Raw genomic sequence first — 16,727 nt, forward strand, 5'->3', positions numbered from 1 at the left:
CCAGGGGAGAGAGAATGGGAGAAAGCAGATGTGCCCTCAGAAACCAGCCTGATCAGGTGGTCTGGGTCAGGAGGTTCAGGGAGGCCAGTTAGCCTGTTGTTTGGTTGCTCGAACATAGGTGTTGCTACTGTGTTGATTCAGAGGCTTCTGCAGGAAGTGAGCCTGGCTCAGCGTGGCCAGCCTCAATGTGGAGCCGCTGCCTCATATTCCCTGCTTCTTCCCTGTGTAATCTGTGAACCCTTATTTCCCCAGGATTCACTGACATGCCCCGTCGTAGCGCCGAGACTATGTGTCTGGAGGAAGGTCCAGGTACCAGTGGTGGACACGTGGAGCTACAGGTGACACAGCCTGCATTACCACCTCTGGAGTTCACCCTTCCCCAAAGGTAGTCTCACAGAATCCCAAGGTCAGAGTTCATCCTTCCTCAAAGAGTGTCCCAAAAAACCCCATGCTCAGAGTTTATTCTTCCCCAAAGATCGCTGTCCATCCTCCCCCAAAGCTGGTGCCATAGAACCCAATGTTCAGAGTTCCTTCTTCCTCAAAGATAGTCCTGTAGAAACCCACGGTGGGAGTTCATCCTTCCGCAAAGGTGGCCCCGTACAACCCCACAGTCTGGGATACCCTTTCCACCATGGACCCTGGAAAGTAAAGGCAACAAAGGCCCAGTAGGAGGAGGTCCAGCCTTCTCTTCACCCCTCAAAGCACACAGATTCGACATTTCTGAAAGTTAACAGCGTTCATCCCAGGTTGCTTCTACAAAGAGTTTGGCTTTCTGGTAAACAGGAAAGGCACCCACAAATACCCAGGCTTATGTGGGCACCATCCCTGGCCTGTGTCTGAGTAGAGCTTGGGCTCACTTGCCCATGAGGCTGCCCAGGTTCCCAGCAGCCTCTTCCTGGTGTTTTCCTGTCTCCACACAGGTTGTGGGGCTCTGAGCAGCAGCATCCTGGTTCTGCATTTCAGACTTTGGTTTTGAAAGGGCTTCAGGGGGTTGCAGGCAACCTGGAAAAGGTTTTCCTGTTGATGGAGGGTGGGTTTGATGTGCACCTTCCTCATGGCATTTCCTGAGGGGCCCTGCCTGCAGAATGCACTTCTCTGCTGGTCAGAGGTTCAAACCCACCAGCTGCTCCCCGGGAGAGAGATGTGGCAGTCTGCTGCCATAAATATGTTCAGTCTTAAAACCCTAATTGGGACACTTCTGCTCTGTCTGACACAGTGTCATTTGGGTCAGACTTGACCCAGTGGCAACATTTGTAAAAATACTATCTCATAGGGGCTTGAGCCAACTTCTCTGGCAGCTCTGGGTTTCTGCACAGGAGAGGGAAGTACCCAGTCCCTGGTGAAATCACTTTAATGGAGAGGAAGTTCTCGGTCCCTGGTGAAATCACTCCCTAACGTGGCTCTGGTTTCTACACAGGAGAGGGAAGTTCTTGGTCCCCGGTTACTCCCTTTGTAGACACAGCTCTGCCAGAGGCTTTTTCACAGTGTGGTGAAATTGCTTGAGCCCCTAAAGCTTGGCAGATGCCCCAGGGCACTTGTGTGAGGAATGTGCTCACCCCAGCTGCGCCTCTGCTCAGAGGCTGCTCAGAGGTGGGATGAGGGCCATCAGCGTTGCCTTCAACACTTCGGTGGCCTTTTCTATTATAGGGATGCTGACTGGCAAATCCAGCAGGGCACCGCCCAGTTGTTCCTGGACCTGATCCAGGGGAGGCAGCGCATCCCTTCTATACTGGGTGCAGGGACCGAGAGCCAGATGGGATTTGTCTTCAGTGTGTGGGGACCACAAGTCCTCCATGCAGACTGCAGGTGGTCTGCCTTGTGGGGTACGCAGACAGTGTCCCGTTGAGTGTCTGCTTGTCAGCTCTCTAGGTCTTCAGGGGTGTATTCAAGTTCAGACAAATCTAATTTTCAGTTGGGGTCCAGAGTTGAGGCTTTGAGCTGGAGGGTCTCTGCTGCTACTTGAGCAGCGAGCTTCAGGCAGAGGCAGGCAGTAGCCAGCGCATCAGCCCAGTGGTTGCCCAGGACCTGAGGTGTCTTGACATTTTGGAGCTCGGGTGATGTGTGGCAACTCCCTGTGTGGTGTGTGACAGACAGCTGGGTGGTGTGTGACAGTCCCCCCTTGTGGTGTGCACACACACACACACACACACACACACACACACACACGACCCCCAGTGTGTGACAGCCCTGTGCCTTTTCTTTCTCTTTTTCTTCCTTGGAAATGCCTGTCCAGGTCTTGGAACAGTAACAAACTCCCCGGGGCTGGGACTGGCATTGGCCCACTCCAGCTGCATGGTCCATGTGTCACAGGTGGGAAGGGGGGCTTGGATGAACCCCCACATGTGTTGCCACAGAAGTTGGGTCTCTGCCTGCTGCTGACGTCAAGCCCAAAAGTCTGCTCCAGTGCAGGCTTTGGTGAGAAGAGAGCGTTTTATTGGGAGCAGACTAGCACAGGACACAGAGGGATTCTTCTAACCGCCTTCCTGAATGCAGACAGGAGGGACATTGAGTCACTGGGGAGAGAGTGTGGAGAACGTTGAAGTGGGGTTTGTGCATTGGTCAGTCAGTGTCACGCTTTCAGTACTGGGGGTCATCCCTGGGCAGTGGTCCTCGTGTCCAGACAGTGAGACCACCAAGACAGCACAGTGTAGCGGTTTTTCTCAGTTCTCTCTGACTCAAGATCATCAGTTTTAGTGAAGTTTTTCTTAAGCATTCTTATTTCTATTTGAAAATCAAAAAGTAATGATCTATTTAAAAATTTAAAAATCATTTCATTGGGGGCTCATACAAATCATTACAATCCATACAGATCAATTGTGTAAAGCACATTTGTACATTCGTTGCCCTCATCATTCTCAAAACATTTGCTTGCCACTTAAACCCCTGGCATCAGTTCCTCATTTCCCCCCACCCTCCCCATTCCCCCCTCCCTCATGAACCCTTGATAATTTATAAATTATTATTTTGTCTTATCTTACACTTTCCAACGTCTCCCTTCACCCACTTTTCTGTTGTCGGTCTTCCAGGGATGAGGTTATATGTAGATGCCTGTATACGGTTCCCCCTTTACACCCTACCTTCCCTCCACTATTTAAATTTTCATTGCTAAAAGAAAACTTGGATGAAGCATATGGAAATAATAAAATTATGTAAACTTCAGTTTATAATAAAACTAATCTCCAAACCCACTCTTTGCCATCTCACTGAGTGCATGGACGCTACTCCCAAGCCTCCCTGGACACTTGAGACAGCCTGTCCTGACATCCTGCCTGTTTGTTTTTCAGACCAGAGTTGGCCAAGGCTGTGTCCTTCTTCCCCGGAGTCACATCTGCTGTGGAGCTGAGCCCACCCCTTCTAACCGGCCAGGTGAGGCCTCCCCCAGGCCCTGTGTTACCTCTCCTGAAGTCCCAGTGCCTGGCCCAGAGGAGAGACACTACTCCTGCCTGTGCATAGCGCCCCTGAGGTGCAGAGGGACTTAGTACTTGGTGGTGGTGAGGGCTTGCAGGTGGAAGTGGAGGAGGGGTTTTGAGGAGAGGAGGGAGTGCACTGTGTGGGAGCCACTGGGCTCAGGAAGCTGGTGGAGTCTGGTGGGCCAGGACATACTCTGGGCTGGAAAGTCAGGACTCTGAGGACACCTGGAGGCAGAGGAAGGTGCTGTGCTTGGTTACAGGTGCAGCGGCCTGCTGGCCAAGCCTCCAGTGATGCCGTCTGAGGGGTGCAGATGCTCTGTGAATTCTCCATTAGCAGTCTGGACTGAGCTTCTCTTGGGGAGGTGGCTGGCACTTCATGGGGAGCACATGTGCCTCGTCTGGATGTTCAAGACAAGCTGCAGCTTCTGATCCATAGAAGATGCAACTCCCAGACTCCTTGAGAAACGTAGTGATGTTCCTGCACACGGCTGTTTTAGAATAGTTTGATCTTGGACTAGTTTGGTATTTGAGACTGTTCCTGAGGTCACAAGGTAAAGGCAATTTAGTTTCACTCAGGCAGGGACAGACAAGAGTTCACTCTTTGGACAAGATCTGATCAGTTCACACTGCACTGCCATCCACCTTCCCACCTGCACGGTGGTGCAAGGCCAAAACTCCCCCAGTTCTCTTTGTGGTTGTCAACGCTCAACATTTGTGTGTTTTGATTGCTTCTCCTCTGAGAAACCTAGAGGCAAACCCTTTGGTGATGGCCCAGGTAGAGTAGGATAAGGGGTTTCCACTTCCGGTTGTAGTTCATTGAGTTTATGATAAAAATGTTCGCTAGCATTAAATGAAAATTTATGGAAGCATTCATGATCTGAACTCTCCTCTTCATTTCCGTCTCACCACTATGTGCATGCACAGTTTTCCATCCAGCCATCCACACCGCCATCCAGTCACCCCATCCCAGTTGTCAGGTGCTGTTGAGTGTGTTTGACCCCTGTCGACTTTCAATGTTCAACATTGCGAAACACGGCCTGCGCCGCACCGTCTTCACTGTTACTGGGTTTGAGCCCATTGTGGCCTTCAGTGTGTCCGTCCATGTGCTTGAGGGTCTTCCTGTTTTTCACTGGCCCTCTGCTTTACCGAACAGGATGTCTTTTCCAGGCACTCATCTGGTGATGTCATGTCCGACTGTGAGACAAAGATTTACCATCCTTGCTTCTGAGGAGCATTCTGGCAGTCCTGCTTCCAAAGCGACTGGTTTGCTGTTCAGCAAGTCTGTGGTCCCTTCAGCCTGATTCAGAGTGCCAATGTAGGGTTTCACAGACCAGATCTTTACAGAAGCAGGCAGCCGTACCCTTTACCTACAGAGAAACAGGTGCCTTGGAACTACCAGCCTCCCAGTCAGCAGCACCCACTGGGGTCATTGTCAGAGCAGAGTCTCTTTGCATCCTTGGCTAGCACTTCATGAGTTGGGTGTGTACTCAGGTACCTGTATGCTTCTTAGGTGCTCACAGATTGGGTTCCAGAAAAACTTTAAACCCTTGCTGATGGCACAGAACCAGCAGACTCTCCACCTAAGGGGATGCTTTAGACAAAGGATGATTCCATATCCCATGTTTGGTACCAGCCTCCCTAAAACCACAGGAAAAATAATTATTCTTCAGTGAATAAAATGGTTGCTTTTTCTTGAGTAAAGTGGTTAATGCCTGCCTCCTCCCAGCAAGTTTACTGCCCTGTGTGTAGATGTGTGAGTCCGCTGCTGTGCAGGGTTCCCTTCCTGAAGAAAGCTCCCAGTAACCTTCCATAACCGATGAATGATCTGATCTCCTTGGAAGACCCTGATAGACAACATCTACTGGCCTGAACCAGTAGAAATTTTCTCTTGCTGATCATTCAGTTGCTTGACTGTTTTGCTCCATATTTGATTTATGGCTTATGAGAGCTTGAACAGTGTGTTAGGCAGGGTTCACTAGAGAAACAAAACCAGGACATTTGCATTTGTTTTGGGTTTTTTTTAAATAGGAAAGAGCTTTATAATTAAGGGCAATTCCATATTGAGAAAACATTCCAGCCCAGTCCAGATCAAGTCGTTAAGTACGTAATTAGCCCATATGTCTAATAACAATCTATAAAGTCCTCTTTAGACTCACTAAACACATGCAATGATGCTGAATGCAGGAAAATCACAGGCCAGTGGGTGGGCAGTCTTGTGGATCCAGTGGTGGTGTAAGCATCTCAGTGCTGGCAGGGGTGTCCACATGTTTTCTCCAGCTGCCAGGGCTCTGGCTACATCATGGTAAGTCCATTTGGCTTTTCCTCTAGAATGTCTTGCAGGGAGTGAGCCAAAAGTTATGATTATATATAAAAGGATGGGTTTATACATTGAGAGTGAACATAACATTAACCGAGCAGTGTAGAAGACTTAGTTGAACTCACTTTCACGCAACCGTTAACATACTGGAAATCCTTCAGCTGAACTGGGATGCCAGTCCAAGGTCAATGAAGCAGACATTGGAATCTTCCCTCAGGTAAGACAGGCCAAGTCTGCCTGAAGGCAGCAGACAGCAGGGTCAGTCAGCAATTGTCAGTAGCACGGGAGCTTAGGAAAGCCCCTATACTGCCACAGGATCCACCAGCCTGAAGCTCAAGCAATGTACACAGCAGCAGCCTGGCAAAGCAGGTCTCAAAGAAGCCTCAAGCTCTAGCCATACCATCCATGGGTTGGCTTGGCCCACGGGTAGTGCAGTCCAGGTTGGGGTAAAGCATAGCTCAAGCTGGTCCCATGACCAGGCAGGAAGAGAAAAGGGAAGGGGCCTAGGAAAGCCATTTCTCTCTTTGCCCTCTGATCAAGTTTCAACATGATTAAACTCTGCCCACGTGTTCTGATTGGCCTACTTGGCAAAATAGCCCTATCACAGAGAATGTGAGTCTTTCCTCTCAGAGCCTTGTGAGGCCTTCCTGGTGAGGTTATCGATAATCTTTCTATCAATCATCTGTCTTCAAACACATGCAATGATGCCAAATGCAGGAAGAACACAGGCCAAGGGGTGGAAAGTCTTGTGGATCCAGTGGCAGTGGAAGAATCTCAGTGCTGGTGTGGGCCTCCACATGGCTCCTCCAGCTCCAGGGCTCTCGCATAATTCCATGTGTCTTGCCATCAGGAATACCAAGCAGAGTGTCTGTGTCCCTCCTCCAGCAGGCTATTTATCTCCGGAGCGCCTCCAAATGAGGTCATCAAGCTGCAACCTGATTTGTAAGGTAAATTCCACCCCTTCACTCTTAGTAGTCTCAAGTTCACACCATATTACATAACTACCACAGGCACCGTATGCATTGTATAGCAACCACATCTCTTGCAGGTTCAAACTTGAACATTCAGAAACAGCTCTGGTGGCCCTCTCAAAGATGGTGGCCAAACATTGGGCTTTGAATCCATGTCGGTCTCCACAGTCCTGTCACTAACCCAGCTACTGCACCATGCTCCTTGAAGGACCCATTATGTCTATCCAGGGACTCTCATGACAGGACTTCAGCCTCTAAACTACCCATTTTAGTTACTGTTTAGGTTCGCCCCAATTTTTAAAACTTGTGTATGTTCTGCTTTGATTTGTCTGCCATGACCGAACCAGTTGGAACCAGTTCCAAGCTCTAATTTGAACTGTAAATCTTTTCATGAGTGGTGGTTGAGCACTCAACTCTTTGTGCCACCCAGGAACTCCAGTTCCATATACTTCCTGTGTTAGGCCAGGTTGACTAGAGAAACAAAGCCAGAGACACTCATATGTGTAAGAAAGAGCTTTATATCAATAAGTGCTTATATATCAAAGACACATCCCAGTCCAGTACAACTCAAGTCCAAAAGTCAGATACTAGACCATAAGTCCCACTTCAGACTCATAAAGTCACATGCAATAATACAGAATGCAAGATCATAGGCCTGTGGATTCTAAGTCCCATGGATCCAATGGTGGTGGAAGCATCTGCAGGGCAGTGGTAGCAACCAGGGTCAGCCAGCAGGAAGGTGAAGGCAGAGAGGGAGGGAGATGCCCCTGAGAAGGTCACTCCCACAAGGAAGCACCATCAGGCTGTAACCTGATTGACAGGCTCAATTCCACCCCTACACGTTTATATAGCTTCAACTTGGCATGTAATTATGTACCTAATACACTCCCTCACCAACCTCAGAAACTCAGGTGTTTATGATATAAAAGTAAAAGAGAAGGGCTCGATAGAAAGTAGATGTTTAGAAATTTATGATGGCAACATGTACAAATATGCTTGATGCAATTGATATGTGGATAGTGGTAAAAGCCTTAAAAGCCCCCAATAAAAAGGTTTTTCATAAAAGTGAAAGAGAAATACAAATAGAACTATCAAAGACACCAAATAGAGAATGACAAATATAACTAAATGGGAATCACAAACTACTCACGATCCCTTTGGGTGATATTGTTTAATAGACGAGAAATGTTGTCATGGTCGTAGAAAGAGGTGGACATGAACTGCTTTCTTATCCAGGTACAGACAACAAGCTTTTGATCCTCCTTCCACAAAGAGTTGATAGATACATTTTTCTTGTATTATAATTGTGTTTTATGTGAAGGTTTACACAGCAAGTTTGTTTTCCAATCAACAGTTCCCACACCGTTGTTGAGTGACCTTGGTCACACTTCTTGCAGTGAGGTAGCAGCTGCCTGTTTACTCCCTGGGCTCCCTATTTTCTTTTGTCCACTTTCCCTGTCTCCTCCTCTTGGGTTTTGGGCAAATGTTACCCTTTCAGTTTTGTAGTGTGGATTGTCCCCAGACCACATTTTCACTGGGTTTGTGGTGGGTTTTATAGTCCAAGGTAGCATTTGGTTGAAAGTTGATTTACAGAGGTGCCTTTGGTTTCAAGTTAGAAGTTGTACTCTCAGGGCAATAGTCTTCCAGGTTCCTCCAGTGTCTTTCGGTCCAGTAAGTCTGGTCTTTAACTTTTATTCTATATTCCCACCTATTTTAACCTTGACCTTTGATTATGATCTTGGTTGGCAGTTGGTATTGGGGTCCACCTAATTATTCTCTTCTTAGGTTCTAGGAGGCTGTGGTCCAAGGGTACTGTTATTCCTTGAGGCTAATTGCTTCCTTGAATCTTTGTTTTTCCTTGTCCTCCTATGTTCCAGGATGGAAGGGTCCAATACTAGCTTCCTAGAAAAAGTAACATATTCTTAAGAGAAATGGCCGTTATATCCATCATCATTTCCTAGACAAAGGACGTGACCAGGGTGAGTTGACAGAACCCCTGGATCCACAATATGATCAATTTGGGCCACTTGTCATCTGGACTCCATGTGACCCGTTTAACATCAGAGCTGTGCTTAATGCGGCCCTGCTATCTGTGGGGCAGAGGAGCTTATTCTCTCTAGTTAATCACTGAAATTAAAATTGACTGTTCCGTTTCACTCCCTCAGCTATGGTGGATAGATTTGAACTGAGCAGCATTGGAAATTTTTTGACTGAACAGAGGGAGACTGCCGTGGGGAGGAGCTCCTTGGGACCCAGGCAGTAGTCCCCAAGGACTCCCTGTGCAGAGGGGATGCCCCTGAGGAACTGGTTCAATTTCTAGTGTAAATGGCCCAGGTCCTGGAGAGATGAGCTGCTCAGGGTTGGACAGCTGCGCTAGTTTGCTCAAGAGGACTGGGGACTGTGGTGGTCTGCTCTGCCTGAGTGATTGCAACATCCCCAAAGAACTCGGGGGGCAGTTAGAACTCACTTGTTCTCTTGACTGTGTATTTACAGGAACTTTTTGGATGTCAGGGTCAAGGAAAGAGTGGCCCTAGCTTCAGAGCTCATGTGTGTGAGACAATCGTGGAAAGAAGCCTTTGCTGGGAGGTTGGAAGTGTCCTCTGGCCGGGAATTCACAGTGTTTCCAGATGGGAAAGCTGCCCAAGAGGAAGCTGAACTGGGTTGGCTTGATGGGTCAAGGTCAGAGTTTGTCGGGACAGAAGGCCCAAACGATATGTGTTCCCTGAAGAAGACCTCTCTGTCCGTCTTCCAGCCCAGTGAGTCAGTGGCTGTCCCCTCAGAAAGCTCATCTGGGGGCTGCTGAAGCAGCCAGGGAAGCAGCACAGTCTTGGGTTCTGACCACTGCTCCTTGGGTGGCTGCCAATGGGCTTCATTGGGTGCTCTTTCCTGCACAGGAATAATAGCTTCTAGACATGTCAGCTGACAAAATGGACCCCTGTTAGGGCCTGTCCCTGGTGGCTGTAGGAGACAGAAGGCCCCGCTGTGGCCAGGAGCAAACAACCTGGACAGTAGCCCTGGCTGGGGCAGGGACATCTGCAGTGCATGGTCACACCCTTTCCCAGGCTCTGTTACCCCTGCCCCTCCTCACCCCTGACATCATCCACAGCCTCCTGAACCCCCACCCCTCACCTTGATGGCAGCTGTCCTTATCCCACTGAGTTACCCCTCCCCATGCCCTCTGTTAGCCACATGACCTGCCCTCCCCATGCCATACTGCTCCTCTCCCCATGCCCTTCTGTTAACTACATGACCTGCCATTCCCAGCCCCATGCCATACTGCTCCTCTCCCCATGAACTCCTGTTAACTACATGACCTGCCCTCCCCATGCCACACTGCTCCTCTCCCCATGCCCTTCTGTTAAACACATCACCTGCTCCCCATCCCACCCCCCACCTGCCATGCCATACTGCTCCTCTCCCCGAGCACTGACATCACTGAGCTTCTGCTCTTCTTCCCCAGGACTCCCTACACATTCCCTGCCTCAGACAGCCTGCTCATCAGCCCTCGCCACCTTGTGCCCTCAGGCCACTCAGGACCCCTGGGTAGGAAGGTGGACACTGAACATGAGTGCCACAATGAATTATGTTTGAAGAAGCTCAAATGGGCCCAGCCTCATGTAGCTCTTTGTGGCAACTTCTTAAGACTGGAAATCAGGAGAGTGGGCTATGGTGGTGAGGGTCAGGGGCAAGAAACCTTAAAGGTTGAGTGGAATGTCCCTCAGAGTCACGTTGGGCAGGTTAGACTGAGAGCCCAAGCATCAGAGTCCACGGTCCCACCATCTCGGACCCTCAGAGAAAGCTCATGGTGTGAGGTGCTTGGTCATTTACAAACTGCTTCCAGCTTGTCCTCCGTGACATCTCAGGGAGGAGCATCAGCCTGGATGAAATTAAACAGCTCACCGAGTTTGGCCTGGGCGTTCTGCCTGCCAATCCCCACGTTCCCTCCCAGGAGCCTGCTCTTCAGGCTGTTTTCCCACAGCTATGTGCTCCAACAAGATGGGAACTTGGCAGGCGTAAGAGATGATAGGATGAGCAGGGAAGGTGGCAGGCTAGTGGTTGAAGTCCAAAGATCCAGAGGTCAAGGAGACAGCTGCAGGATTCATACCAGGAGGAAAAGGCATGGCTTCCCAGGAGTTTGCTGAAATAGGAGAAAACTGCCTGTCCATTGCCCTCCACCCTCATCTGACCACAACTGCATAGCTGCTCACCATGCAATTAGATTACATCCTACTGAGAACCCTGGCCCAGCCAAGTTGACACGAAACCTCTTGTCTATTTGGCACCTACACACTTCTCTGTAAACCAAACAGAATCTCCAAACAAAGACATACTCGCATGTAACATGACACAACTAACACGAGTACGACTGACAGCACACAACCCCATTTTCATCTTATATTGTATAAATGAACCCCAAATACTGGATGTGTACATGCAAAGAGGAAGCCCTCATAACAACTGTAGTCCTCGTCTCTGTAACTGATCATGTGGCTGGTCTGCTCTTTGGAGCTGCCTTCTTCCACCACCCACTCTGTATTCCCTTTGCCCTCACAAGTCCTGCAGCTGGTCCTGGTTCTTGGCCTGACTCAGTGACCGAATCTGTCACTCCTGAAGAGTCTGTGCCATTAGTAATCTTGTCAGAATTGTATTGTTGTAGTTTACCATGGACTTTAACCACAGGACATGGTAATTCCAAGAGACGACCTTGATACCTGCTACCATGGCCCCTTTGTTCCTGTGCCCACTGGGCAATGACAGCAGTGGCTGGGGAGAGAAGATGACTGGCTTCCACAGACAGGTGGTGCTCAGGACTCATAGTGAGCCTACATGGAGACACCAAGGCTGTGAATCTTTACATGAGCAAACAGGCTCATTTTTCTCCATCGGAGGGGCTGGTAAGCTTGAACCACTGACCTTGGTGTTAGCAGTTCAATATCCACATGGAAGAGCAATTGACAATGATGTAAGAGTGGACAGTTTGTATTTTAAACAGTCTTTAGAGATTTAATTTATGATTTTTTTGCTTATCAAGTCATTGGAAACAAACATATCGGGACCAAATAAATAACAACTATTCCTAAAGGGAAACATGATACCATATAGAACAGAGTACAAAAATTTCACTCACTGCCATAAGTGCATGTCGATTTATTGTGACCCTATAGAACAGGGTAGAACAACTACCCGTGAGTTTCTGAGATTGTGACTCTTTACCGGAACAGAAACCCTACCTTTCTCCCATGGAACGACTGGTGGTTTGGAACTGCCTACTTTGAGGTTAGAGGCCCAACGTAGAAGCTCTCTGGCACTAGGGCTCCCTTGGAGCTATAGATGTAATGAAATACTATAAAACAATGAGAATGGAAAAAAATGACACAATGATACATAGTAACTGAAAATGAACAAGGTATTGCTACACACAGTTGTATAGGTATATCACCAAGAGCTTAGGACCAATAAATGGCAAAAGAAGTCAGACATAAAAAGAGCTCACATTGTATGAATTCACTTAATTAAGGATCAAAACTAGGAAAAATGGATTTCTGATGTTAGAAGTTGCGGACAGAGTCGGTGACTGGGAGGGGTTTCAAGTGGGAGTCTGCAATGTCGTTAGGTTCTCTTTTTCTATCTGTGAACTGGTTATGCATGTGTGCGCCTTTTGTAAAAGTGTTATGATATGTCCACATTTTTGCACATATACTCTAGGAGGAGAATGTGGAAGCACTGTATGAACTGTTATGAACAAGAGCTATCTTATGTGTAAAACCAAGGTATGAAATAGTATGAATCAAATATCAATTGGGTGAAAAGAAGGGGGGAAAAAAGAAAAAGTGGAGATCCTAAAACCTTAAACCCAAAACATCCCCTAAAATCCTATTGAGGAGCGCTATTGGTGTAGTGGTTACATGTTGGGCTGATCCACAAGGTCAGCGATCCACAAGGTCAGCAGTTTGAAACCACCAGCCGCTCTGCAGGAGAAAGGTGGGCCTTTCTACTCCTGTAAACATTACAGTCTCAGAAGCCCATAGCCGGTATTCACTATGAGTCAGCATTAACTTGATAGCAGCAGATTTTATTTTTGGAAAGCCTTTTTAAAGCCATCCAATTAAAAAAAAGCCATCCAATAGCTGAATCAGTAAAGAAGATCTGCTTTAGACATTGTGTTCTTTTAAAGAATAATCTGTCTGTGATCAGATTGACACAGGAACTTGGAAGGTTAGGTGAAAAGTTTAAGGGGCAGTGAACTTACGTGTATGATGGAAATTTGTAATTGGAAAAGGACAGTGAGAATGGCTACATAATTTCATAAATATAATGAATGTTAGCAAATTGTAAATGTAGAAATGATCGAATTGGTATATATTTGTGTGTGCATTGTTTTAGGTCAGGGAGAAGACTTGAAGGTCAAATATAATTTACAGAGACCCCCCCCCTTGTTAAATCTTGAATGGGACAAAGTCCAGAAAAAACAAATCATCTGGTTGAGGGAGACCGTAAGCATGAGGCCATAATGGGGACTAAGGGATCCACAACAGCTAGGTCACATGGAAAACAAAGGAAGCCCCTTTAAAAGTCACGTTCCCAGCAGATCAGACCATCACAGTTGGAAATGTGACTACAGAAATGGGAGAGGGACCGTGATTGGAGTAAATGCATTATTGCAGATTAGAAAAGTTTACAGGATTGGTTCAGGGCCCTCCAACCATCTTGGCCAGGGCATGAACGTGCAACCTCAGTACCCCAGTTCCCATCAAGGGCATACTCAGGCAAGTTCTTGAGGGCTAGACTACTCCTCACAAGGCTGGCCAGGAAAGTGGGTGGAAGCAAACAAACTCTGCCTGAGGGCAAAGCATTTTACGTTGCTAGTTCAGAGTCATGGAGCTCTAGTGCCATAGGAGGTTATGGGTTTAGCGGTTAAACACAAAGTTTCACTCTTCTAAACCACCAGCCAGCTCCAGGGAAGAAAGATGAGGCTTTCTACTCCAATAAAAATATATAGTCTGGAGATAAAAAGCCCCAATTTAAGTTAATTGGGTTGATTCCTACTAGAGGGATAATGTGTGTGGGTCAGATGCTTGCAAAGTCCCTCAAGGCAATGCTGCCAGACTGCAGTCTCTGCTCCCTGCTGCTGGAGACAATGGATTGCTTCTCTCTAAAACTTGGAACCATTAGCTTGGTTCCAGTAGGTGGAGTTCACACCCTACTGATAATGATTCATATGGAGATCCAGAACACAGGTCAAAGTTAAGCTGCCATCCTAAATTTTTAAATGTAGGATCCGCCCATTTTGTCACGTGTATACCCCCAATCCCTCCTCTTCCTATTGCAGGTATGCCCCTAGACCACCCCTTTTCACTGCTGTATAACATAGTGCAAGTCCTTCCTGTGATGTACGTCTTTACCCTCCCGTTTCCATTTCCCCTTGTCCTCCTTCCCTTCCCCCTCTCTCCACGTGGACCACCAAGCCACCAAGCGGGGCTGAGGTGAGCAATGCTACCATGATATGTGTGTGACTGCATTATTGTAATATCTCTTCTATTGCTCATGCTCTCTATGACTTTAATATTTATATCTCAACCCTTTATGTTTCCAGGGCTTTCAATGACATTGGGCATCTTTTCAATGTTTATGAATCATGCTTATGAACCTCTCTTCTGTTAGTTGTCTATGTGTATGCATTGCCTGTATTAAAAACACATACAACCGAGCAATTTGTCTGGAAAAATAATTTATAGAAACTTTATGTTAGATTGCCATGCGTTTTGCATAGCCAATTGTTCTTTTAAAACACCTTTCTTGTCATTGTGATACCATGCTAAAAGGTAAAAATATCTGTATATAGTCAAATAGCTTTATCTTTCCTTTAAAGACATGAACCTTCCTGTCTTGCTTAAAGTTTCCACCTCACTAAAGCTAAATTGCTACTCTTGAAAATAAATCCCTCTAAGTTTTTAATGCTTTGAATATTTTATCGCTCTAATCCTCCTGGAGTTTATTTTTGAATGTAGTATGCTCCTTCCTTTGATTTCTTGTAAATTCAGCCAATTCAACCACTCATTAACCAAAGTAGTCCTTTACCACTGGATTGTTTTGCCACCTTTGCTTTGCATAGCATATAGTTCTAAATTATATCCCAGACTACTGAATTATTTGCCAGAGGGGTTTTACTAATTGTACACTAGCATCACAATACGCATGAGCTTCGGAAAGATCGTGGGAGAATGGAATGAAAAGAGAAGATAATTTCCCATGAATTTTTGAAGCCTCCTCGTACAGGTGCTTTACAGTAAGTCGACATTAGGGTTTATAATCAATAAAAAATTCAACTGTGATCCAAGAATGAGGGGCGTGACATTTCCTGGTTGAGAGAAAAGCGAACAGGAGAGCAGAATACGAAAAGGATTGGTTAAACGATGAAACTGCAGCAAAGTGTTAGCTGTTATCACAAAAATGAACGCACAGAATAATATTCTTGAACTTGGAAGTGGGAATTTCAGCCTTTCAAGGGCATCCACTCTGCGGGGCAACATCCCCGCGCTCCCACGCTCAGGAAGTGGGGTCGGGGGTCTGCGGCGCCGCGGGGCACAAGTGGGGCGAAGGGCTGCGAGGGAACGCCGAGGCAGACGGGTCCCCGCGAGGCGGCTGCGGGCCGCTCCGGAAGGCAGGGGTCTGGGGGCTCTGCGATCCCTCAGGACCCGCCAGGAAAGGCTCCAGAAAGGCGGCTGGAGGCCCCGGCCGGCCGTGCAGCTCGCTGGGAGGCGCGGGCGCGCGTGCTCCGTCGGTCCGGGCGGCGGCGGCAGAGCGGGCCCTGAACGTGGGCGGCGGGTGGCGTAGTGGCGCGCCGGGCGGGCGCGAGGTGACCGAGCGGGGCGGCCGCGGCGGTTGGGGCTACTGACGGCGCATCGGATCCGGAGCGCGCTGCGCGGGGCGCCGGGCAGGTGAGAGCGGCGCGGGACCCGGATGCGGCGCGGCTGAGGGCGGCCGAGGGCGGGGGTCGCGGCGGCTACGGGGCCCCGCGTTGGCGGGCGGCGAGCTCCTGCAGGTCCCGGCCGGCGGCTCCGGCGCCCGTGCCGCGCTTCCTGCCGGCTCGGAGCACGCGCGCCCGGCGACCCGCGGGACGCCTTGCTGAGGCGCGGCCGGAGGTCGCGGGCGGGCGCCTCGTGAGGGCGCCTCAGCGGAGAGCGGCGTTCGCGCCATCGCGTCTAGGCGGACGCCGCGGCCCGCCTGCCACTCAGGTGTCTCTTCCCGCAGAAGTGTGTGTTAGGAGCGGGAAGCCTGTGTGGTGGGCTTCACTGACGTGCTTTTAAATCCCAGCGCCGCCGAGGAGCCCTGCGGCCTCGCCCCCAACGCCCTGCTTTGCTCAAGGGGGTAAGAATGCGTGTCCAAAAGGCTGCCTGGCCAGAGCGCAAGTGCTTGTGAATGGTAGCGACTGGGAAGGCTGCTCCTCGCTCCGCTGGCCGAAGCCTGGCTGCCGTGCGGGTCACGTTTATTTCCCAGCTGCTGTGGTGTGGCTGCAAGCTCCGCTGGAGTAGCTCCTAATGTTGGAGCCTGTCGTCGGCGGGTAAAATAGCATCCCGGGGTCCCTTCCTAGAGTGCTTCCTAGCACAAGCACATGGCGACTCGTAATACCTGTCCCAGGTACCTGGGGGCTGAGGCAACCCAGTGAACGTAGGATAATTTACGGGAGGTCCCAAACTTGAAGTGCTTTGCTCTTTAAATAATCTTAAGTGTCGCTTTATCACTGGTTGCAGACTATAAACACCCAGAAAGTATGAAACACTCTCTCCCTGCACCCCACTCTCCCAACCGCATTGGTACTTCTAAAGGGAGTGACAAGTGCTTTTGTAAACATCATCTTGGGCTGTTACTGTCTGGCGAAGTCATCACAATTAAATTAGATGAGTACTTATTTTGAAGCACTGAATGGCTGTTTGGAAATAGGATTCCTAATAAAATCATCTCCAGAGAGTCAGAATTCTCAGCAGTTCATTAATCGTGGGGTTTTTTTCTTCCAAAAGCTACATTGTA

General features: G+C 48.7%; 1 pseudogene; it reads right to left on the reverse strand.

Moving 5' to 3' along the window:
• LOC142440568 (bifunctional peptidase and (3S)-lysyl hydroxylase JMJD7-like) overlaps positions 1 to 15,896 on the reverse strand; it is a 178,503-nt pseudogene extending 162,607 nt beyond the window's left edge.
• Positions 15,897 to 16,727: the final 831 nt, after the last annotated feature.

The sequence above is a fragment of the Tenrec ecaudatus genome, chromosome 1 (assembly GCF_050624435.1).
Source record: "Tenrec ecaudatus isolate mTenEca1 chromosome 1, mTenEca1.hap1, whole genome shotgun sequence".
Classification (NCBI taxonomy): Eukaryota; Metazoa; Chordata; class Mammalia; order Afrosoricida; family Tenrecidae; genus Tenrec; species Tenrec ecaudatus.